At 37.1% G+C, this 22392-nt stretch overlaps 2 pseudogenes; both read left to right on the forward strand.

Annotated features, from left to right (window-relative positions):
- Window positions 1-4611, forward strand: part of LOC111378265 — a 9473-nt pseudogene extending 4862 nt beyond the window's left edge.
- A 65-nt stretch (window positions 4612-4676) lies between these two features.
- LOC111378257 lies at window positions 4677-7793 on the forward strand (annotated as a pseudogene).
- The last annotated feature ends 14599 nt before the right edge of the window (window positions 7794-22392 follow it).

Consider the following 22392-nt stretch of genomic DNA (forward strand, 5'->3'; position numbering starts at 1 on the left):
TGCAATTAGTATTCACTGTGACAATCAGTCTGCTATTGCAAGGGCACAAAATTGCATGTATAATGGTAAGTCTAGACATATACGTCGTAGACACAATACCATAAAGCAGTTGATCTCAAATGGTATTATCTCCATTGATTATGTGAAATCAAAGGAGAATCTCGCGGATCCGCTCACAAAAGGTCTACCAAGAGATCAAGTATATTATCTATCAAAGGGAATGGGATTAAAGCCAAACACGCATGAATCTTAATGATGGTAACCCAACCTTGTTGACTGGAGATCCCAAGATCTTGGTTCAATGGGACAACTAAGTTATTAAGACTCAGTTAAGCACTTAACCATCCCTTTATAAAAAGTGCTGTCTGCAGAAAGTAAAAGGATAAGTTGTAACTTTTAATGATTCCTATAGCTTGGATAAACCAAGTGGGGTATAGCAGAATACTCTTAATAGGAGATCACCTATATAAGTGTGAAGTGGGGCCGCTTCTATGAGAATTTGGGGCTTGAAATTCTCTAAAGCACTTATGAATCCCAAGAATCGTAATGGGCCAAAATGAACACAACTATGAGAACCTAAGAATTGTATAGAAAGGTTATTGTGTGGATACTGTTGCCTTGGTTTACACCAACGGCTGAACAGTTCAAGACATCAGTTCACTGATTAGCCAAGTAAACTCGATAGTATTCCACTAAGGCAGGTTCAAAGCCAAAAGCTACCTCTCCTGATGCAATAAGTCTTTCGCCTATGCTACCTCTCCTGATGCAATAATCCTTTCGCCTGTACTCTCTGTTCGTGTCTGCATTGCATAGTCATGATAATTTCCATTCATGTGGGGGATTGTTGGAAATGGTGGGTCTATTGGGTCAATTTTGACCACAATTTTAAGTGGGACCCGATGTTCGATATATCAAGATTAATGTTCAATTAAATTCTACGTTCCGAGTAGATGAGTGTAGAATATTTAATTGTGAAAAACCATTTCAATATGAGTGAGAAATTATGGTTGAAAGTTGGATAATAAATAAGAGGATAAATGGGAAAGAATTGGAAAAATGTTCCAATCCCACATAGGTTGCAAACACAACCTTGAACCACTTAATAAGTTTCAAGTTTGGAAATGGGTTTGGGCCCCAAGGGGTACCAATAGTTTTTGAAAGGGGGAGTCTTAGACAATGTCTAGACTAGTCCAAAGGCCACACGCGCGCGCGCCGTCGTCGCCGTCCGTCCAAAGGCCGGGTCGGGTCGGGTTCGGGTGTGGGCCTGGGTTAAAATTAATTCAATTTTTTTATTTATTTTCGGTTTAAAAAAAATTGAATTTAATTTTTTCCCTCCCTTTGACAGTTTACAAACCGACCCATCAGTTCGAAGAAACTGTGCATTAAGTGGCGTGAGGGAAACTGCCCAAAACCGTCAACTTTCTTCCTCTATTTGAATAGTCCTCATACAACACAAAGTATACACACGATTTCCTGCATACATACATCATACATCTCTTCTTCCTTGCATCAGTCTGCAGAGAGTATTTTCATTCGTTCTGGTTCGTTGTCTTGCAATCGAAGTGCTGCTTCTGCAAGTGTGATCGTTGTATCTTGGGAGACGCTTTACCACATACCGTAAGCACCGTGTGACGGGGTAAAAACGTCTTAAGGACAGAGAGCCTAGTTCTCGCCTCGATCATCCTCTTTCCGAATTCTGGACTTCTTTCTTTTCATAATTTTTCGAACATAATATTCTACTTTACTGTTTCTGCAAATCATTTTATGCTTTACAGTTTTTATAAGTCATTTTCTGCTTTACTGTTTCTACAAATCATTTTCTACTTTACTGTTTTTGCAAATCATTTATGGAAAATCTGTTTCATACAAACCTTTAAAAAATTTTAACCAACACTTTTGTTGTCAAGACCGGAATTTTCCTGAAATGACTTAATTCAATCAAAGTTTTGGTGAAGTTTCTTGTTAATTTTCTGTATATGCTTTTATGCTTTCCTTATGTGTTTATTGTGAGAGTAAGTATAATTCAGCTACTGATGATTATTTGAAGATTTTTTTTTCTTTCATTTTTTTTATTAGGTGTCAGACACTCGTTTGAAGTTAGTGAAATATTTTGTGTTTGGGTTGCTTTTTATCAGTAAATGATTTTTCTTTTTCGACTATCTGATAGTCAATAAATGTTTAATTCTACAATACTATGTTTACGGCTTTTGACCTTTTTGATAGATTTTAAAGATTCCGCGGATTGATACAACAATATAATTCTTGCATTCATTAGCTCATCATGGATAATTTAATTCAAGAATATAAGCTAAATTTGGAAATGGCTCTCAAATGGGGAGAATAGCAAATATAACTTTTGATTCAAGTGTAATAGTTATAACCAGTGTTTTAAAAGCTGGACTGGACCTGCTGGTTTGAGTGAAAAAATCGGAACCGGAGGATAACCGGTCTTGTTGATGCTTATAGTCTGTATGCATAAAAACCCGCTGAAAACTGAAAAATTGGAGGAGCAACAAAAATCCTGCTCCCTGGTTGCTTATAGTTTAGTATGTAGGAATAGCTTTATTTGAGCCCATTTAATTTTTATTTTGTGCAAATTACATCCACTCATAGTTTTTAAGTTCCTAATTCAAAAATAAGATATAAAGATTTTTTATTCAAAAATCAGACGAAAATTTATTTTTAAAATATTAATAATATTATTATAAAATTAAATTTATTTACACACCCTACTCCATTTCCCCCTATCTATCCCTAGACAATTTTACGCCCAAATCCTAATTCATTTCTCTCTATCTCTCTCTCTCTACACCGATGACGCTGCGTGACCGGCACTGCTCCCTTCCAGGGACCCCATGTGATTGATGCATATGATTGGCGCAATGTGCACCTTGTAGCGACAGCTGCACACAATCGTTGCCCACAATGTCGCGACGATCGTGTGCAAAACCACGGCTTCTCAAGATCCCTGTGCGCACCGCTGCAGCGAGGTACTGCTGATGGTTGTGGTGTGGTAGAGGTGAAGGATATGATGGATTTGAGGTGGTCGTGGTGTTGGCGTCAGGGTTGGGGTTGGGGTTTTTTTCGTGGTATGGCGATGATAGAGGAGATGGTGGACGTGGTGGTGCGCGGCGCTCTTAGCGCCACTATGCGTGGCGAAGGTGATGGGTTTTTGGTTTATGGTGGAATTTTTTTTTTTGGTCATGGGTTTGTAGTTTTTGGTTATTTTTGTGTTGGTTTTGTGGTCGGTTTGAGGTGATTTTTGTGGTAATTTTTGAGGTGGTTTTGTGGTGATGGTGGTGGTCACGCGTGGTGCACAAGGCACCTGCGATCTGGTGTCAAGGTGTTTGGTGATGCTGCTAGCAGCGATGATGGTGTTGGAGTTTGGTGTGTGGTTACTATGGTAGTAGTGAGTTTGCATTGATGTCTTGTGTGGTAGTGGTTTCGCACGGTCTGGTGAGGCGGCGGCGGCGGTCATGGCGATGGTGGTGGTCGTGAGTAGATGGGATGGCACGGCAGGCGTTTGTGACTAATTTTTTTGGTTGATTGTGACCAATAAATAATATATTGACCTAAAAATGTAATTGTGACTCACAATTCATTAACTTGTGAACTTGTAACCATCAATTAATTTGATAATTTGTGACTGTTAAATGAATTGTGATCAATAAATGTTTTAATTTTGTCATCAATGAATAATTTTTTACCTGTAGAATTTTTTATTTGTGTCCTAGAAATAATTTGTAAACAATTATTTCAATAATTTATGATCAAATTATATAGATTTGTGACCTTAATATGTTTAATTAATAAAATATTTTTTAATCAATTATTTTATAAATAAAATTTAATAATATCTGATTTTTGAAATTTTAAACTTTATTTCTTAGTTTTCGAAATATCAAAGTTAAACTCTTATATATGAATTTTTCTGTATTTTGGCCCATTTAATATTAATTTAATGTGAAATGAGTATTAAAATAATTATTGAAAGTTAAAATAATGAATTTTAAAAATATTAAAACAATTATTGAAAGTTAAATAATGAATTTTAAAAGTACTTTTCACTTCATATAAAATTTTTATAGGATTTATATTTATATTAATATATGAATTTTTTATTTAATTATGTTATTTCCGGTTCAAGCCCGGTTCGACCTCTGACCCTTGATCCTCTCACTTTTTCAGGTATGCTTCTTTGAGGAGGTGGCTTCTAGTTGATCCACAATTTTGAAGGATGGAAGTCATTCCCCTGATCTATTCATGGACAACCCGCTGTCACAGAACCCAGGTAAGAATTCTATATTTTGTCCGAGATATGCTTCACTATGTGACTTCCTTTGCACTTTCTAGCATTATAAGTTCCCCCATCTTTGAACATTTTTCCATCTTCTTTCTCGGTTTCTTGACTAAAATTCTGCGCATTCTCTCTCAAACCCAATGCCAGTTGCTTATATTTGAGGTTTCCACAGTCGTCAATAACCTTTAGCGATAACTGACGTCGCTTCTTTCTTTTTCATATCTGCTGTCCCAGCTGAGTTCCGCTATCTTCTTGTTCGATCCGGGTTTGACGGCCAAGAGAAGACCGTTTGTGTCCTCAATAACCTTTAGCGATAACTGACTCGACAAACCTGCTGCATTTTAAGTTACCCATTCATCTTTTATTTATCATATAGCTAGCATGTGGGGTTGCTTCTTTAGGAATGCCGAACTGGAGAGAATAGTTGACCAAGATTTGACTCGTCTATATCCTGAACGAGGTAGCTATTTCCAGACAACTAGATGCCAGGTCATGTTAAGACGAATTTTATTGCTTTGGTGCCTTAGACATCAAGAGTATGGATACAGACAAGGTAAGGTTAAATTGTATCTTATTTCTGATGCTTCTAGCTGCTTCAGTTATTTACCTAATTATCCTTAAAACATAAGCTCCAAGTTGATGTTACATTAGAATGAGGGTAACCTTTTGACTTTCTAAAATTGAAATTTGAAATTATTTCCGGATATGCTGTTGGCATTAATCCATTTGAAAGGAGCTTTCGTTCGAAATATAAGTTTGTAATTGATCTGTTATTTGACGTTGCTGTATGATGTACTATATCTCTACATTGATCTATTTATGCTACATCATGCCATAAACCAGATGTAATATATTCAGAAATCTCAAATTTTGTCCAGTTATTATCACAGCCAAATTGATTGCTTAAAATCTTCTGTACTTGACAATAAAATCACAGGACTAAAGATTCTCCAATACCTTCCCAAAATTTAAAACACGATTAAATCCTCATTCTTTGCAGTAATAGATTTCTCCATGATTTAATTCATAGGGATGCATGAACTATTGGCATCGTTGTTGTACGTTCTTAGTGTTGATGTGGAGCGTCTTTCAGAAGTGAGAAAAGTCTATGAAGACCAGTTCACTGAAAATTTTGACGTCTTTTCTTTTCATGAAAATGACTTGACATATAAGTTTGATTTTAAGAAATTCTCAGAATATACAGAAGATGGGAGAGGAAAAGATAAAGGTTCCTCGAAGACTAGCAGTCATAGTGAACTTGATCCCATGACACAAACCATTGTTTTACTAAGTGATGCCTATGGGGCAGAAGGAGAACTTGGTATTGTTGTATCTGATAAATTTATGGAACATGATGCTTATACTATGTTCGATGCTTTGATGAGTGGGGCAGGTGGGGCTATTGCCATGGTCGATTTTTTCTCTGCTCCTTTCGGGATACCCACACTGCGTTCCCCCCTGTGATTGAAGCTTCTTCTGCACTTTATCATTTGCTTTCCATTGTCGATTTGCCGCTTCATGACCGTCTTGTTGAACTAGGGGTTGAACCCCAGTATTTTGCACTTCGCTGGCTAAGGGTCCTATTTAGTCGGGAATTTTCACTTTAAGATCTTTTGGTGATTTGGGATGAAATTTTCTCTCATGAAAATATCAAGTTTAAGAAACCAGCTGATAATGATGCCGAGTCCAACTTTAGAGTCCTTGATTCACCTAGGGGCTTTCATTTCTGCTATTGCAGTTTCAATGACACTGAGGTCCTCTTTGCTTGCATCTGAGAATGCTACCACCTGTCTTCAGAGATTATTGAATATTCCAGACGATGTAAATCTTTTTAAGCTTATAGAAAAGGCAAAATCTTTGCAGAATCTGGCAGTAGATGCCAATAACTCAGTCTCCATGCTGTTTCATCATGGATTGCATGAAGAAAGTAAGTTAGGGATTACTAGGACTCATAGCCTTTCTTTAGATTCAATTTCTCCTAGAACTCCACTGAGTATAGTACACGAGAGCTACTGGGAAGAGAAGTGGAGAGTTTTTCACAAGGAAGAAAATAAGCAACGTGTTGTTGGAAAGCAAGTTCCAAACTGCAGAAAGGGTTGGTCTGAGAAAGTAAAATTGCGCCTGTCTAGAACTGAATCTGACCCATCCCCATCTAAGGTCAATGAAAGAAAAAAGGCCCCATGTCATCTGTTAGGAGAAATTTGTTAGAAGATCTCATGCGGCAGCTTGGTTGGATGAAAATGCAGATATAACAAGGCATGATGAAGATTTTGGCCATGAGGATCCAGTTGAGGTCAATAGACAAGATGATACCCACAAGAGTGGAAGTGCCGAGAGTGAAGAGAGTCCCTTCAATTTTTCAGATTCACCAAGTCCCATTCATGGGGTTAATGATCCCGAGAATGAATCTGAAAGAAGCAGCATTGGATCAAACTTGTCCATTGATGAAAATGACGCTGAGTCTAGTGATGCTGGGTCATGTGGGACTAACCCAGAATGCTCATATCTTCCTGTCTCAAATACACTGGAGGTTATCACTCTAAAATGTGCATAAGATGATGATTCTGTAAGGAAATCAGCAAATAACATGAAGGAAAGAAAACTTCTATCTGCAACATGAAGGAAAGAAAAATTCTATCTGCTACACTTCAATGGTTATGGAAGTTTGGGAAGAATGAGAGTGAGGAAACATCTGAGGAAGCAGCTGCTTCTGAAGACGGAAAAGCTTTTTGCAGTCAAAATGGTCAGAATAATGTAGCTGACTCTATAGCTGATGGGTGCGATACCAGCAGTGCAGAAACAGTAGATCACAATTTCATGGTTAGCTTTAGGAATCTTGGATTAACCATGCTTGGGAATATACAGGTATTAATCTCACTTAATCTTGTTCCCCTAATGTTGAATCAGTTGATAGTGACTAAATGTCACCAAGTCATTCTTTACTTGCCTAACGGTGATCTATATATCTGAAGTATTGGTGCATCAATATAAAATTACAAACTAATCATTCTTTGATATCAAAGTTACTTGTATACTAATATGATGTTTCAATTCCTTTGTTACGTTAACGTGTTTTTATGATAAAATGGTCTTTTACCGTTCTTTCGTATCGTATTATTCGTATTGGATTTTCCTTTAACATCGTCGTCACCTTTCATTTACCTCACAGGTGATCGAGTCTGTTTTCCAGCAGGATCCTAGTCAAATGAGGCCTTTGGAAAACTTGTCAAAAACTAGCTTTATGGGCAAAGGACAAGTTACAGCCATGACAGCTCTCAAAGAGCTTAGAAAAATCAGCAATCTTTTATCCCAGATGTGAAGTATATAAATACACACATTTTGTAATTGTTTCTATCTGGATTGGCAGAATAAACAGTACTTCGGCTTCATGTATTTTTTTTCATATCAATTCAAATTTTGCTATGTATAGTAAACATAATTGTAAATACAAATAATATAATCATATTCATAGTTGCAGATAATCCAAACTTAGTTCTTGCAAGTTAGTCTGTGTTTGCATTGACTGTAATCTAATGGATTTTGATGTTCTTCCGCTTTTTATGGACATCACAGGGTAGCTTTCCCATGTGCCAAAAGTATTTTACTTCTTGTTTGAGTTCTAGTACGATTTACAATAGGCCTGGACATCTGATAGGTCGGTTCGAGTATTTCAATACTCAGAACCACCCATTATGCTTCAGGTATTTCGCAAATGGAACCATTTGGGTATTTGTAAATACTAGAACCAAATCTAAACCCAAACCGTTGGTTCTGATTCGGTTTTGGATCTACCCATAGCATTTTATTTACATTTATTTAATAAATATTTTACATAGACCTTTTTGGTACATATATCTAATATGTTGCTACTAGAAAGTATTTGTGCAATAAAGAAAACTCGGTTAAGGAATTTTCAAGAAGCAAAAGATTGGATGCTAAAAGCCACGAAAAATAGGAGAAAATACAATAAAGAACAAAAATGAAATTATGACTTGAAAAAAAAAATATTTTTCTTAATAAATCTTATTCGATCTATAAGAGAAGCATACTAGGCATATAATATAATTATGAAAAATACTTAAATTCTTCTATTTTTAAAACGAACTGATATAAAAATATTAATTAAATAATAACTAATATAGTATAAAAAAATTACGGTCCACATATTGAACTCATTCTATTTGAATAAAAAATAAAAATATATACATTTAAAAAGAGAATCACAAACTCAAGATAACAAAAAGGCACAACACAGCACAAACAATGAATATATCAAATTCAATTGCCCTGTATTATGAAAAATTAAAAAAATCACTTAAGTTTATTAACAATCCAAGAAAGCAAAAAACTTGAATTACAAAGAATAAACGCTTTGATTCATCAACTTATACCACAACATGTTTGGAATTTTTTATTTGTAAAAAGCTCAAATTGTAAACATTAACACATAATAACCTCTGAAACACATAATAACCTCTAAAACACAACAATCTGATGTAAGATGAAATGTAAAAAAGTAGGAGCCAATCTTATTTTTAGGGTTAGAGTTTAAAATTTTAGACCAATTACTATCAAAATTAGAATTTTTAGGTTTTATATGTTTTTCAGCCTATAAATTGTAAATATTTTCTTTTATAAAAATCGATTACACTAGAGTACCCACGGTTCTAGTTCAAGAACCAAGAACCGAACCCAATCGGTTATTGGTTCTCGGTTCTGATTCCTAATTTAGTTTTGAGAAATCGGACCAGAGCTTTCAATTCCGGTTCGATTTTGGTTAGGGAGATTCAGTTTCAGTTAAAATGCCCATGTCTAATTTATAATTTACATATAGATTTAGGACGCTGTAACATAAACTCTGACTTTTTATAGTTGTTTCGCGCGGGAAGTCACTAACAATTAAAAAGGGATCAGACGATTGTGTAATGAACAAACCTCTTGAGACGAAGTCCCAAAAAGGGGTGTTTTTATTGGCGATGATTTACGATTGGAACTAAACAAAATGTCTCCAAGGAGCACAAGTACACGACTACTGAAAGAAATGTTTAAGTTTAAACTAAGAAATTGAAATTACATATTCTCTGTTTGAAAGTGTTTGATTCGGGAGTCATTTCTCTATGTCTTCTCTTCCTTTTATATTCTCTTGATGATTTCTTCGTGACAAACCGCTTGGAAACTGCACTGTCCACTTTCTTTATGGTGGCTAACTTGTCATGGAACTGCCGTCTCTAACTGCTGCCACTACTCTTTGTCGTTCAACCGCCTTCAACTAGGTTCCTTGAATCGTGGAATGTGATAAGGTTACTTAATAACTGCTTCAATAACTGCATTTCTGGATAACCATAACACTTTATGTTTGCTAAGATCCTGGGCGATTCGAAGGTATGGGCGAAAACAAGGTCATCGCTCTGGGCGACTATAAGGCACTCCATTCGCTCAGATCTTGGGCGTCTTGCAAGTTTGGGTGATGATGTTACTGTGTTCGTGGATTTCCACTACATTCATTAATAACCATGTCTGAGCCTTAATCCTGAATTGCCCAATTTGGGCTTCATTGTTTGGGCTATTTGATTTGGGAATTCCTCAATTGGGCTTCATTCCTTAGGCTATTCAATTTGGGCTGCACTTTTAGTGTGTCAACAATTACCCCCCAATATGGCACAATTAATACTAATTATTAATCTTTGCCATATTTATTTTGTATTTTTCAGCAACATTTGAAATTCTCAAGAATTTTAATCATTATTTCGTTCCATAGCCTGAAAAGGTGCGACGTTGCAAACCTTATAAACCCCAAAGACACGTCATTTCATCGCACCACTAAATCACGTCTCATTATTTCGAGCTTCTTTCTCGCAATATTACTGTTCATCTTCTTGCTTCTCTACTACGTTTCTCAAGCAAGTTTTAACAAAACTGTATTTCGTTCCCAATGGCGGCTCCACAAACCCAATCTGACGATTCCTTTAGCTTCGAAGATTTCCAGAAAATCCTTACTCGGCCATATGTAAATCCGAACTTCCTTGCACCAGCCAATGCCGAACTCAATGAGTTCTATCTGGGTCCATCATTCAACAACATCAAAGCCGTTGAACAAGTGGTGGTGGGCTAGCTGATCCCTTGCACTCAAGGCCCTCTGTTCTTGAACTCTTTACCGCTAAGGCTAATTCGCGAAAAAGGTATTCGCACTTGACCTAAATCTGATATTATTTTCCGTAGATGACATGCTCGCCTTGTGGGCCATGGTCCTACCAAGGCAATTTTTGATCGTGCTAGAATTTCTGATTTATTAGAAATTGCTCTTCAACCCCCAATTTTTGACCCAGTGTTCTTTCCTGTTGCTTTAAGTTTTTGGTCTTCTGAATATAATACCTTTGTTTTCCCTATTAGCCCCATGTCTATTACTTTAAGGGATGTTGGGGCCCTGGTAAATCTTCCACCTTTGGGCGATACCATTTTCCCTGGTATTTTGATTTTCGGTGTAGCCCCGAAATTTAACAAGAAACTCACTGAGTCCTACTCAAACCTGTAAAGGTATTATAATCACTCAAGCGCTGAATCTTCTCATGCTGAGCGTGTGACCTTTCTTCAGATTTGGCTATGTAAATATATTCTCTGCGTGCCAAGTATGAAGCCTTCCATGAGTTACTTACCCATAGCGCATGAATTGGCGCGTGATAAGCCTTTGAATTGTGTTCTTTCTTTTTGGCTACCCTTTATAGAGACATGACTTCTCTTCAATTTCAATTGAAGAATGGTGTATCTCCCACTGGCAGTGGGCCTCTTTGGTTCACTCAGCTGTGGTTGAGAGCATATTTTCCACCACTTGGTGCTCCATCCATTTCCAGTCGTTCTGCTAGCTGTTATGGGCTAGCCATTGATCCACTGACCCCTGTACATATGTTCAGTAGGGACATTTTTTCATTCTTTTATTCCTTAAATTCAATTCCTTCTTTCTTTCCTTTTCCTGCTCATTTGACTCTAGATTATGTGCAACCTCCGTCCACCCTGGACAGTGCGAGCGCCTTTCTGCTCGTTTGGGTTCAGTTTTTGACTGGGAGGGAGTTGTTCCATGATATTTTAATTGGAACCAATGCCAAAGCTGGGGTTGAAATATATGCTCCCCAATTTTTTGCTCGCCAACTTGGTTTTGGCCAAACTTAGCCTGTTCCTCCTTGCTATTCAAAAAATTTGATAGACCGCTTTCACACCATTAATAAGGCAGAGGCACAAGTTATAGATGCTCGTAACATTCTTTTGACGAATAAATTTTCATTAGCCCCCTTCAATTCTAGTCGTGCCATCCATCCCCTTTTTGAACAATTCTAGTCATCGGTGAAGTGCAGATTGTTTGGTTGCTAAAAAGCGTAATGCTTCCCAAGGAATTGAGCGAACCAAATCTTTGGTCGAGCAGTACAAAAGGCTGGAGGTTGATGACTATTTTCTAGGTGAATTAAATATCGCTTCTTCTTAGCAGAGCGAGGATTGGGGGAGACTTAGGGAAAGAATTCGATCGGCCTGGGATGAACTGTAATTAAGACATCTAATGCCTTAAATTTTCCTTTTGTAGCTTCGTACTAACTGCATTGCTAAATTTGAATGTAACATCAGCCATTGTCATTAATAAACGACTATTTTGACTACTTGCGTGCTAATTGACGTTATCCTTAACCGTCAACCCCCCAAGCATTTAACTGCTTTATGCTAAGATTCATGTACATTCTCTCTTGGTATTTCTGTCTCTTTTCCTAAAACTTTGGGTCACTTGACTCCAATTACTAGGCACGAATGTGGCCGTTCATATTCTGTCTCTTCACCTTCACGCCCCTATAAATGCACGTATATTTCGCATTTTTCACTTTCATTTCCATTCTTTTCTTCAAAAACTAATTTGCTGCCATCGTTTGGCATTTCAACAATAGATCCAAAATTTTCGTTTTCCATAGAAATTGATCATTTGATCCTCCCATTTTGCTACCTGTTTTGATGTCACATTTGGTATGGGAGATATAGGAAATATTTTTGGCCAGCAAAGTTCTTCCCATCGTCTCAATAATGGGAGGCAATTTTTGAAGATGTTTTTCAAGCCACTTTGCTTGTTAAGAGTGCTTCTCAGTCTCCTTGCCCATTATTGCAGCAATACGATTAGGCAGGTGATTTGAGGGTGCTTTTCTTCCTTTTTGCTTGCTGAGAGTGTTTCTTGGCCTCTCTGCCTGCCTTTGCAGCAGTGCGATCAGGATGACAATTAAGGCCAGTTCACCCTCTTGCTTGGCGATCGACCGAAAAATGAGTTTGCTCTCAATTGTAGCTTATAGAGCATTTAATATTTTGTATCTCACAATATTTTGTACTTCGCAATTTGTAATGAATGTTTGATAATAAAGAAATTTATTTGAACGTATTTCGTTCTGGCCCTTTTTATATACGATCGATCAACGCGATTTGATTATACTTTTATTTGTTCACTTTTCCATAAGGAAAGAACATATTTTTTTTAAATATTTGTCATTAATGAACCTCATGTACTTGTTTCCATCTAAATCTTCCAAATGATAGGCTCCATTAGGCAACACACTATTTACTTCATATGGCCCTACCCAATTGGGTGACCACTTGCCATATTTTTTATCCTTGCTATCCAAATGGAGTATTGTTTTCCAAACCAATTCGTCCAGGCTAAATAACTTGGCTATAACTTTTTTAATATAAAACTTAGTCATCCTTTGTTTTTGAACTTGCAATATATCTAGGACGTCCAACTTTAATTCGTCCAACTCCAATAAGTTTTGAACTAGTGATTCGGTATACTCATCATCACTTAACTTATGTTGCAAACACACTCTGATCGATTGCACGTTGATTTCTATATGCAAAACGGCCTCCTGTCCATAAGTAAGTTGGAAAGGAGTAATTTTGGTACTTGACTGGGGCGACATCTTATAAACCCATAAGACCTTGTTTAGACATTCGTGCCAATTTCTGACATTTTCATCTATCATTTTCCCTATGATATTTTTTAGAATCTTATTAGAAGATTCTGCTTGCCCGTTGGATTGAGCATAATACGGTGTGGAGTTCAATACTTTAACTCCAAACTCGCTCAAGAATTTATTCACTTGATCTCTATTTAAAGAAGTTCCGTGATCTACCATCAAAATTTGTGGAATCTCAAACCTATAAATAATATAATCACGGATAAATTTTATGACACTCTTTTGGGTGATTTATTTTAAAGGTACCGCTTTTGCCCATTTAGTGAAAAAATCAGTCGCAATTATAACAAAGGTATGTTGCTTGGACGATGGGGGACAAATCTTTTCTATCAGGTCTATTGCCCAACCCTTGAACGACCAGGGTTTGATAATGGGTGCCATCTCTCTTACTGGCGCCCTTCGTATTGGACCTTGCTTTTGGCATGCTAGATAACTTTTTGCATATTGAACACATGATTATCCCATCTTGGGCCAAAAATATTCATTCCTAATAATTAACCATCTCATCCTTTGGCTAGCTTGAGGAGCTCCACATATCCCTTCGTGCACCTCAACCATGATTATCCTGACTTTTTGCAAACTTACACATTTTAGCAATATACCATCAGAGCATTTCTTAAACAACTATTCATCTATCAATGTATAGTTTAGTAAATGCAACTTCATTTTTCTACTATCTCCTTTATTAGGTTCTTTAAAGAATCTTTTAATCTCTATCCTCCAATCTATTGCATCTCCATCTTGTACGCAATGAATTTCAATCCTTTTCGCCTTTCTTTGGACTACGGGCAATATTACTCCATATTCATAAGTAGATTTCCAATTTAAAACCTTTAAATACCCTGAGGCCATCTGAGCCAACTCATTTGTTACATCATTATATATCCTATTAACACATTGAATCTCTACTTGGTCGAATTCTTCTAACAACTCTTGGACGATTTCATATTGACTTATAATGGAATCACTTTAACAGTTAAAATCACCAATCAATTGGTGAATTACCAATTGAGAATCGCCTCTAACGATCACATTCTTTACTTCCATATCTATCATTAATTCCAGGCCCGCGATTAAGGCTTCATATTCGGCTTGATTGTTGGTGCACATCCTATCCAAAGTGAATGCAAAGTTGTAACAAATCCCTAAAGGATTTATCAATGCTACTCCTACTCCTGCACCTTTAGATGTTTTTGACCCATTGAAATACAAAATCCAAGGTTTTAATTCGAATGAATTGATTTCCAATTCAATTTCTTCAGGCATGTCAAGGCATGGATGATCGGCTAGAAAGTTAGCCAACGCCTGATTTTTTATTGCGTTTTGGGGTATGTATTGTATTTCGAATTCTGATAATGCTAACGTCGAAAGGCCTACCCTTTGGTGTAAAATAGGGCGAGAGAACATATACTTAACCAAATTTACTCTAGAAATCAAATAAACGGTTACGGGCCGTAAATAAACCCTTAATTTCATACACGTGAAATACAAGGCAAGATATAATTTTTCAATGACAGAGTAATTACATTCACATTTTGTTAACCGTCTACTCAAGTAGTAAATCGCCCTTTCTTCACCAAATTGGTCTTCTTTCGCGACCATTCCAGCTATTGATTCTTGTTCAGCCGATATATACACTTTCATTGGCCGTCCTTGGATTGGTAACACCAATACTGGTGGATTTGATAAATATATCTTTAGACTTTCAAAAGTCTTTTGATGCTCTTCTTTCCAGATGAATTCGTCCTAATTTTTCAACTTTAAAAGCGGCGAAAAAGCTTTAGTTCGCCCTGCACAATTAGAAATAAAACATCTTAAAAAGTTTACTTGGCCTAAAAACCTTTACAATTCTTTTTTATTGCTAAATGATTTGGCCTCTAAAATGGCCTTCATTTTATTTTTATCAAGTTCAATCCCCCTTTTGTGTACTAAGAAATCAAGAAAGTTTCCTGCATTAACACCAAAGGCACATTTCAAGGGATTCAATTTTAGTTTATATTGCTTCATTCGCTCAAATGAATATCTCAATTGTTCAAAATGGTCCTCTTCTTTAATGGATTTGACCACTATATCATCTACATACACTTCAACAAACTTGCCTATTATATCATGAAAAATCAAGTTCATCGCCCTTTGATAAGTTGCTCCTGCATTTTTCAGGCCGAAAGGCATAACTACCCATTCAAAACATCCTAGAGACCCAGAGCTTCTAAAGGCGGTTTTATGTATATTTTTCTCAGTTATATAAATTTGATTGTATCCTGAATACCCATCCATGAAGGAATACATTACGTGTCCGACAGTCGAGTCTACTAAAGAATCTACCGTGGGCATTGGATATTCATCTTTGGGTGTGGTTATGTTTAAATTCCTAAAGTCTATGCACACTCTTAATTTACCATTCTTTTTTAGTACTGGCACGATATTGGACAACCATCCGACATATCTGACTGTTCTAATAAAGCCTGCTTTTAATAATCGCTCTATTTCATTCTTAATCTCAGGGAGTACATTAGGAGCAAAACACCTAGAAGGTTATTTATGAGGTTTAAAATTTGGCTTGGTTGGTAATCTATGTTCCACCAAACCTCTATCTAAACCAGACATATGTTCATATTCCCAAGCAAAACAATCCTTATATTCCTTTAATAAAGCGATTAATTTATCACTAATTTCTTGATCGAGCATCTGGCTGACGAATATTGGGCGATCTTCTCCTTCATTGTTAATATTCACTTTAATCAGAGGGTCCTGTGCTTGAGCGTATCCAGGCTTGGCGATCCTCATTACTTCATCATCCAATTTACTTATAGACACTTCTTCTTCTGAATAATCCACCTTGTTGACTTCTCGGTCAATATTTTGTTCCAACTCGAAAACTACCAATTTGTCTCTCAACGCTTCCAAGGCTTCTTCTTCTTTTGTCTTGTCCTTACATTCTTTATTGAAAGCCATTAATTTGGCTTTGAAGGCCTGAACATCGGCCATTTACCTTTGTTGCTTACAACTCATTTAAAACTTCTTGATTACGCTTTTGCCAATTACTAGCTCTTCTAGGGTCACTATGTTTGGCCTCATTTGACTGAACATTTCAGTGAGTGCATCTACTGAAAATGGCTCTTCACTCTGTGCAACAATTTGAGTTTCTTCTCCATCTTGGACTACTCTGAGAGGTCCATAATTTCCTTCGTACATGAACCTTTCCACTGAGTTTGCTTCTGCGACAAAATGCCTATGATCATCCTGCACCACTTCTGCCTTACCCTTGTCATTCCAAAAAATCAGGCATTGATGGAGCGATGAGGGTACAGAGCGACTTTCGTATATCCAATCTCTTCCCAATAATACATTGTAACTAGTAGGACCATCTATTACAAAGAAAACTGTGGTCCTAATAGTTGTCCCTATAGTTATGTCCAATGGCATAACTCCTTTAATTGAAGTTGCTCCTCCATTGAAACTTGTAAGAATGACTTCCGTTGGAATTATATCGCCTTCTGTCTTTGCGAATTTTCTCATCATCCTAGATAGAATGGTGTTTATAGCTGCTCCATTATCAACAAGTACCTTTGCCACAAGTATGCCGTCAACTAAAGCTTTAACGTACAATGTCCTCAAGTGTTTAATTAACTTCATGGATGATCTCTTAAAAATAACATGTCGGCAGCATCTATTTCCACTTCCTGTTTGTCTTCTATCGAGTTATCCTTTTGTGATAAGTCAACGTGCAGTATGTCACACTGAGCTTCTGTTTCTTGAATTTCTTTTTTACTGTTTTCTAATGCTTCTTCTTCGGTTATCCAACCTGCGGGAGATGTATTATTCTTGGAGGTGATCCATACTTTTCAGAGCGAGGAACTCTCTTTTTCCTTTTGGGCGTCCCGTACAGCACGTAATAATCGAAAGAACACCCAGACGGTTCGCCCAACAAGTTCACTTCACGAACCCCCTCTCGATGTAGTTGCTTCAATAGAGTATCGTACGATACCCCTCTCTTTCTTCTTTCTACTTCCAGATCAATTTCCTCTCGATGTCCGTCATACCATCATCTCCTTCATCATCGTAGGCCCCTCTAGAAGTTTGGCCTTCTTCACATTCCAGCAGACATGCTTCTTCTTCGTTATCCTCCATTTCTTCTTCTTCTTCTTCTTTCTCTTTGTTCTTGAACTCATTAGCTAGTAAGTAATTATTAGCCATGATAGGAGGTAACGTATCGAACTGAATACTAAGGAGCTGATCTGGATCTTCTCCATCTCTTCTGTCTCGCTCAGACTTCGATCTCCTAGAAGAAGTTTCTGGCAATTCTTCCATTGATTCACCTGTACTAGTCTCTTCACTGTCTTTGAGAACATTTTAATTGGCTACCTCAGTAGTTTAGGCGGTTTAGGACGTGGCATTCCCTGTTGTTGCCTCATCATTCTTCCATAGTTCCGTTGAAAATGCCTTTGTTGGGTTCTAATCATCTCGTTGAAGGGTATCGCCCTTCTTGCGTTATACTGGAACGAATGCCATACATTTGGTTGGCGAGGTTGTGACCTAAATGTTCTCCCATTATTTACTGGCCTGAACTGCCTCTCAAAAGGCGGTCCCCTATAGAATGATGTACCTCGCCCTCTACCAGGCTGAGCGTTTGGAAAAAATTAGGGCGATGGTGATACTGCCATATCCCTGGTTTCTCTGTATTTGTACCCACTTCTCTTTTACATCTTGCACATAGGACGTCTTCATCCTTTTTGGACTCGTTCCCTTTGATACGTTCAAAAATACTGTGTAACGCCCTGACCCCTAGTGGACCGGAACGCTACTTACTTTACTTAACTTAACCGGTGGTTTAGTAACAAGTGTATACGTTTTAGCGGAAGCTTACATCTTTGGATAATAATTTAAATAACAATACTTCAAATACTTTAAACAAAAACACTGAATCATTTTTCAAAACAACAAAATGTAATTTATTTGAAGAAAACATAACTTGTTCTCGCATTCTGCCTTATTCAAAATTTTAAAGAAATAACATTGGAAAATATTTCATAAAAATAAATCCAAATCACTTATTCACCGGATTTCCTTGGGCTCGTTGCATCACTCTCCATCTTCTCCTCCATCCATGTCCGAGGAAGAATTCCTTCAATCTGTAGAGATGGATTAAACCCGTGAGTTGAAAAACTCAATAGGTGTCATAGGTGCATTCGTGATCAAGCTATACATTTCAAAACATTAACTTTATAACTTTTAATACATGCCGTACTCGGAGGCACCATTTGACATGAAGGGGTATGCCGTACCCGAGAGCACCATTTGACATACGAACATTTCTTCAAGATAGAGGGGTATGCCTTACTTGAGTACCATTTGACATACAAACATTAACATGAATTGAAACTTATAACTTAACACGATTAAACACACTGCACCTCTCCCTACCTTGATTGATGCTTTTGAAATTTTGAAAACTTGGATTGAAAATTTCGATGAAACTTGGACGTTGAAAGAAATGCACTCCTTGGATGTTTGAAAACCGTTGAGAACTGATGCTTGAAAACCGTTGAGAATTGATGCTTGAAGGCACTCCTTGATAGCACCCAAAACTTCTATGAAAAATGATTGAAAACACTTCTTAAACTTCTAGGAAAAATAGTTTTCCTCCCTCTCTTTTTCTCTCTTTTCCTCTCTTTCTTTAGTATGTAAAAGCTCTTGCTTTTAATGTGAGAAAAAATGAGTGAAATGAGGTTTTTATTTATAAGTAAATATCTCATAACTTGAAGCAAATGAAGGGTCAAATTTCATGAGGTTAAATGCTTCAATTTAGTGGAGTTTTTATTGTCAAAAACGTGGGTGGCCCTTTGAGAAAATAATTGATGAAAATAAATATTTAAATTCTAGAGAAAAATGAGAATTTTCATTTCAAACAGTTTCGGTCGACCGATTGTAGTCCGGTTGACACTGCACAGCTTTCAGTGTTTCTATCATAACTTCTTCTCCCGATATCCGATTGAGGTAATTCAAAGTACGTTGAAAAGCTAACTCAAAGAACTACAACTTTTATTTAGATATCATTTTCCAAATCAAATGTTTCCTATGTAGAAAATGGGTCTCAAATGAGACTAAAAATCTGAAGTATACTTTAGTCATCTAATATTCATATCTTAGTGCCACTAAGGTATCTAGAATTATTTGGAGTTCTACACACTGGGGTGTGGCATAGGGTCTTCTTCTCCATTATCTATAACCAACTTGAATTTTGACAACTTGTTTTTAAAACCAGTCGTCACCATATTCGCCCCAAGTGGCTGTGGAAAAGGGTTTTCATCCACTGCCATTTTCTTCTTGTCCTCGAACGTAATTCGTCCTGATTCAATGGCATTCTGTAACACATGGCGAAAAACCAAACAGTTGTTAGTCAAATGTGACCATGCATTATGCCATTTATAATATTTTTTACCCTTAACTTGTTCAGGGCTTGGCAATTTATGTTTATCGCTCAGTTTTATCTGCTTATCCTTATATAGTTTATCAAATATAAGGCCAGCTTTAGTTACATTGAACGAGAACGTTCTAGTCTTTTTGTTTTTATCTTTTATAGGCTCATACCTGCCCGACGGTCTAGATTTAGCCATTATAGGACAAGTATACGTATCTCCTTTAATTAATTCGGTCAAACACATTTCCACTTGATCCTCATATTCGTCATTAATGGCATGAACATCAAAATTTGGGTCTCTATAATAAGTCCCCTTACTAGAATTTTTTATTTGCTCTTCTTCTCTTATTAATCGTTCATACCTAATCACATTTGAACTCAATTAAAAAAGATCAGGAAATTTCTTGTCTTGAAATTTCTTTTTCAAATCAAAGTTTAGACAATTTTGAGCGATTTTGACAAACTCCTTTTCGAGCAAATGTACAAAACATTTACTTCTTGCTGTATTGAACCTTTGAAGGAAACCTTCTGCCCATTCGTTTGGCATTTGATGCAGACTTAAGAAATCGGCCAAAGTAATTTCAGACTCGGTCTTATAAAACTGAGCATGGAACAATTGCTCCAATTGTTGTCATGTTTGAACAGAGTTCGCTGACAAATTGATGAATCAGGAGAAAGCTACTCCTGTTAATGAATTAGGAAACAACCTCATTTTATGGTAGTCTGTTACTTCACCACTTTGCAGTGTGAATCGTCCTATATGTTCTAGAGTAGACACCTCTCCTAAACCGGTAAATAGTGAGAATTCGGGCACTTTATACCCTCTAGGTCATGGATATACTTGGTCTACCCAATCAGGATATGGCTTTGTGTAAGTCGGCCTAATGACAGGACGTACTCCAAAAGCCATCTAATCCTATACTATTTCCATAATTTGATTCCTCAACATGATGTTGGGGTAATATGGAATTCCTATAGGTTGGTTGATCGGTTGATTTGCTTGAGGCCTGATGTTTGGTCCTTGGTTGGCAACAAAGTTGCCTTGATTTAATTTGGCCTACTAACTTATTCATTATTTAATTCAAAGTATTCAGTTGTTTGGCCATATTGTTATAATGTGCATTCCCATTCTGAGTAAATCTTTCCATATTATGAATATTTCGTAGATTTACTTGTTCAATGACATCATGTGTGAGTTCTCCAAGTAATGCACGCATGATTCGAGGACTCAACTCTGTCATTGGTTCGTAACGACTGTGACTGCTCTGGCTCTGTCCCTCTGTTCGTGAAGAGCTATGCTGCTCCTCATATCGCTCGATCACAGACCGGACTTCTCCCTGACTTGCTGTTTTCTTATCAGATTTGTGAGGCATATTATTTCACCTTTTGTATCTTTAACACCAAACACCAAGGTCCCACTGGGCGTGCCAAATTGTTTCGCGCGGGAAGTCGTTAACAATTAAAAAGGGATCAGACGATTGTATAAGGAACAAACCGCTTGAGACAAAGTCCCAAAAAGGGATATTTTATTGGCGATGATTTACGATTAGAACTAAACAGAATGCCTCCAAGGGGTGCAAGCACACGAGTACTGAAAGAAATGTTTAAGTTTAAACTAAGAAATTGAAATTACATATTCTCTATTTGAGAGTGTTTGATTCGGGGGTCCTTTCTCTATCTCTTCTCTTCCTTTTATATTCCCTTGATGATTTCTTTGTAACAAACCGCTTGGAAACTGCTTGAGTGCTTTATAACTATCCACTTTCTTTATGATGGCTAACTTGTCGTGGAACTACCGTCTCTAACTGCTGTCATTACTCTTTGTCGTTCAACCGCCTTCAACTGGGTTCCTTGAATCGTGGAATGTGATAAGGTTACTCAATAACTGCTTCAATAAATGTATTTCTGAATAACCATAACATTTTATGTTTGCTAAGATCCTGGCCGATTCGAAGGTATGGGCGAGAACAGAGTCATCGCTCTGGGCGACTGTAAGGCACTCCATTCGCTCAGATTTTGGGCGTCTTGCAAGTTTGGGCGATGATGTTACTGTGTTCGTGGGCTTCCACTGCATTCATTAATAACCTTGTCTGGGCCTTTATCCTGAATTGCCCAATTTGGACTTCATTTTTTGGGCTATTTGATTTGAAAATTCCTCAATTGGGTTTCTTTCCTTCGACTATTTGATTTGGGCCGCACTTTTAGTGTGTCAACAATAGTACTTTGAAAAGTTAAGACTGAACTTATGATATAATCAATTTAATCAGGTGATTCTCTTGCTTTTGTACTTTCAGATCAATTACTGGGTAGACTACTTATGGTCAAGCTTTCAAATGTGTATTCATTTGTTTGCTCGCGCTGACCATTGAGTGGGCAGGTTTATTTGGTAGACAACTGAGTTTTGGGAGGTAACTCTGTTGCCCATACCATTTCTGAGTAACTTCTCTTCAACTTTTCATGACATTACAATCTTGCTTAAGACTGTATCCCCTAACCAAAAATGGAGAAGTATGATAGAACAATCTACCATCTCCGCCACCTTAGGTTGTTCGTTAATCTAATGAGGTTGACAAATGTACCGATCGTGATTCTGTGCTGGTTGTACCAATTACATTTTCTTGCATTCTTGTACTCAATCTTCTATTAATTAGAGCATGTATGATCATTAGTGATGATTT

This window comes from Olea europaea, unplaced genomic scaffold, assembly GCF_002742605.1.
Source record: "Olea europaea var. sylvestris unplaced genomic scaffold, O_europaea_v1 scaffold1797, whole genome shotgun sequence".
Taxonomy (NCBI): domain Eukaryota; kingdom Viridiplantae; phylum Streptophyta; class Magnoliopsida; order Lamiales; family Oleaceae; genus Olea; species Olea europaea.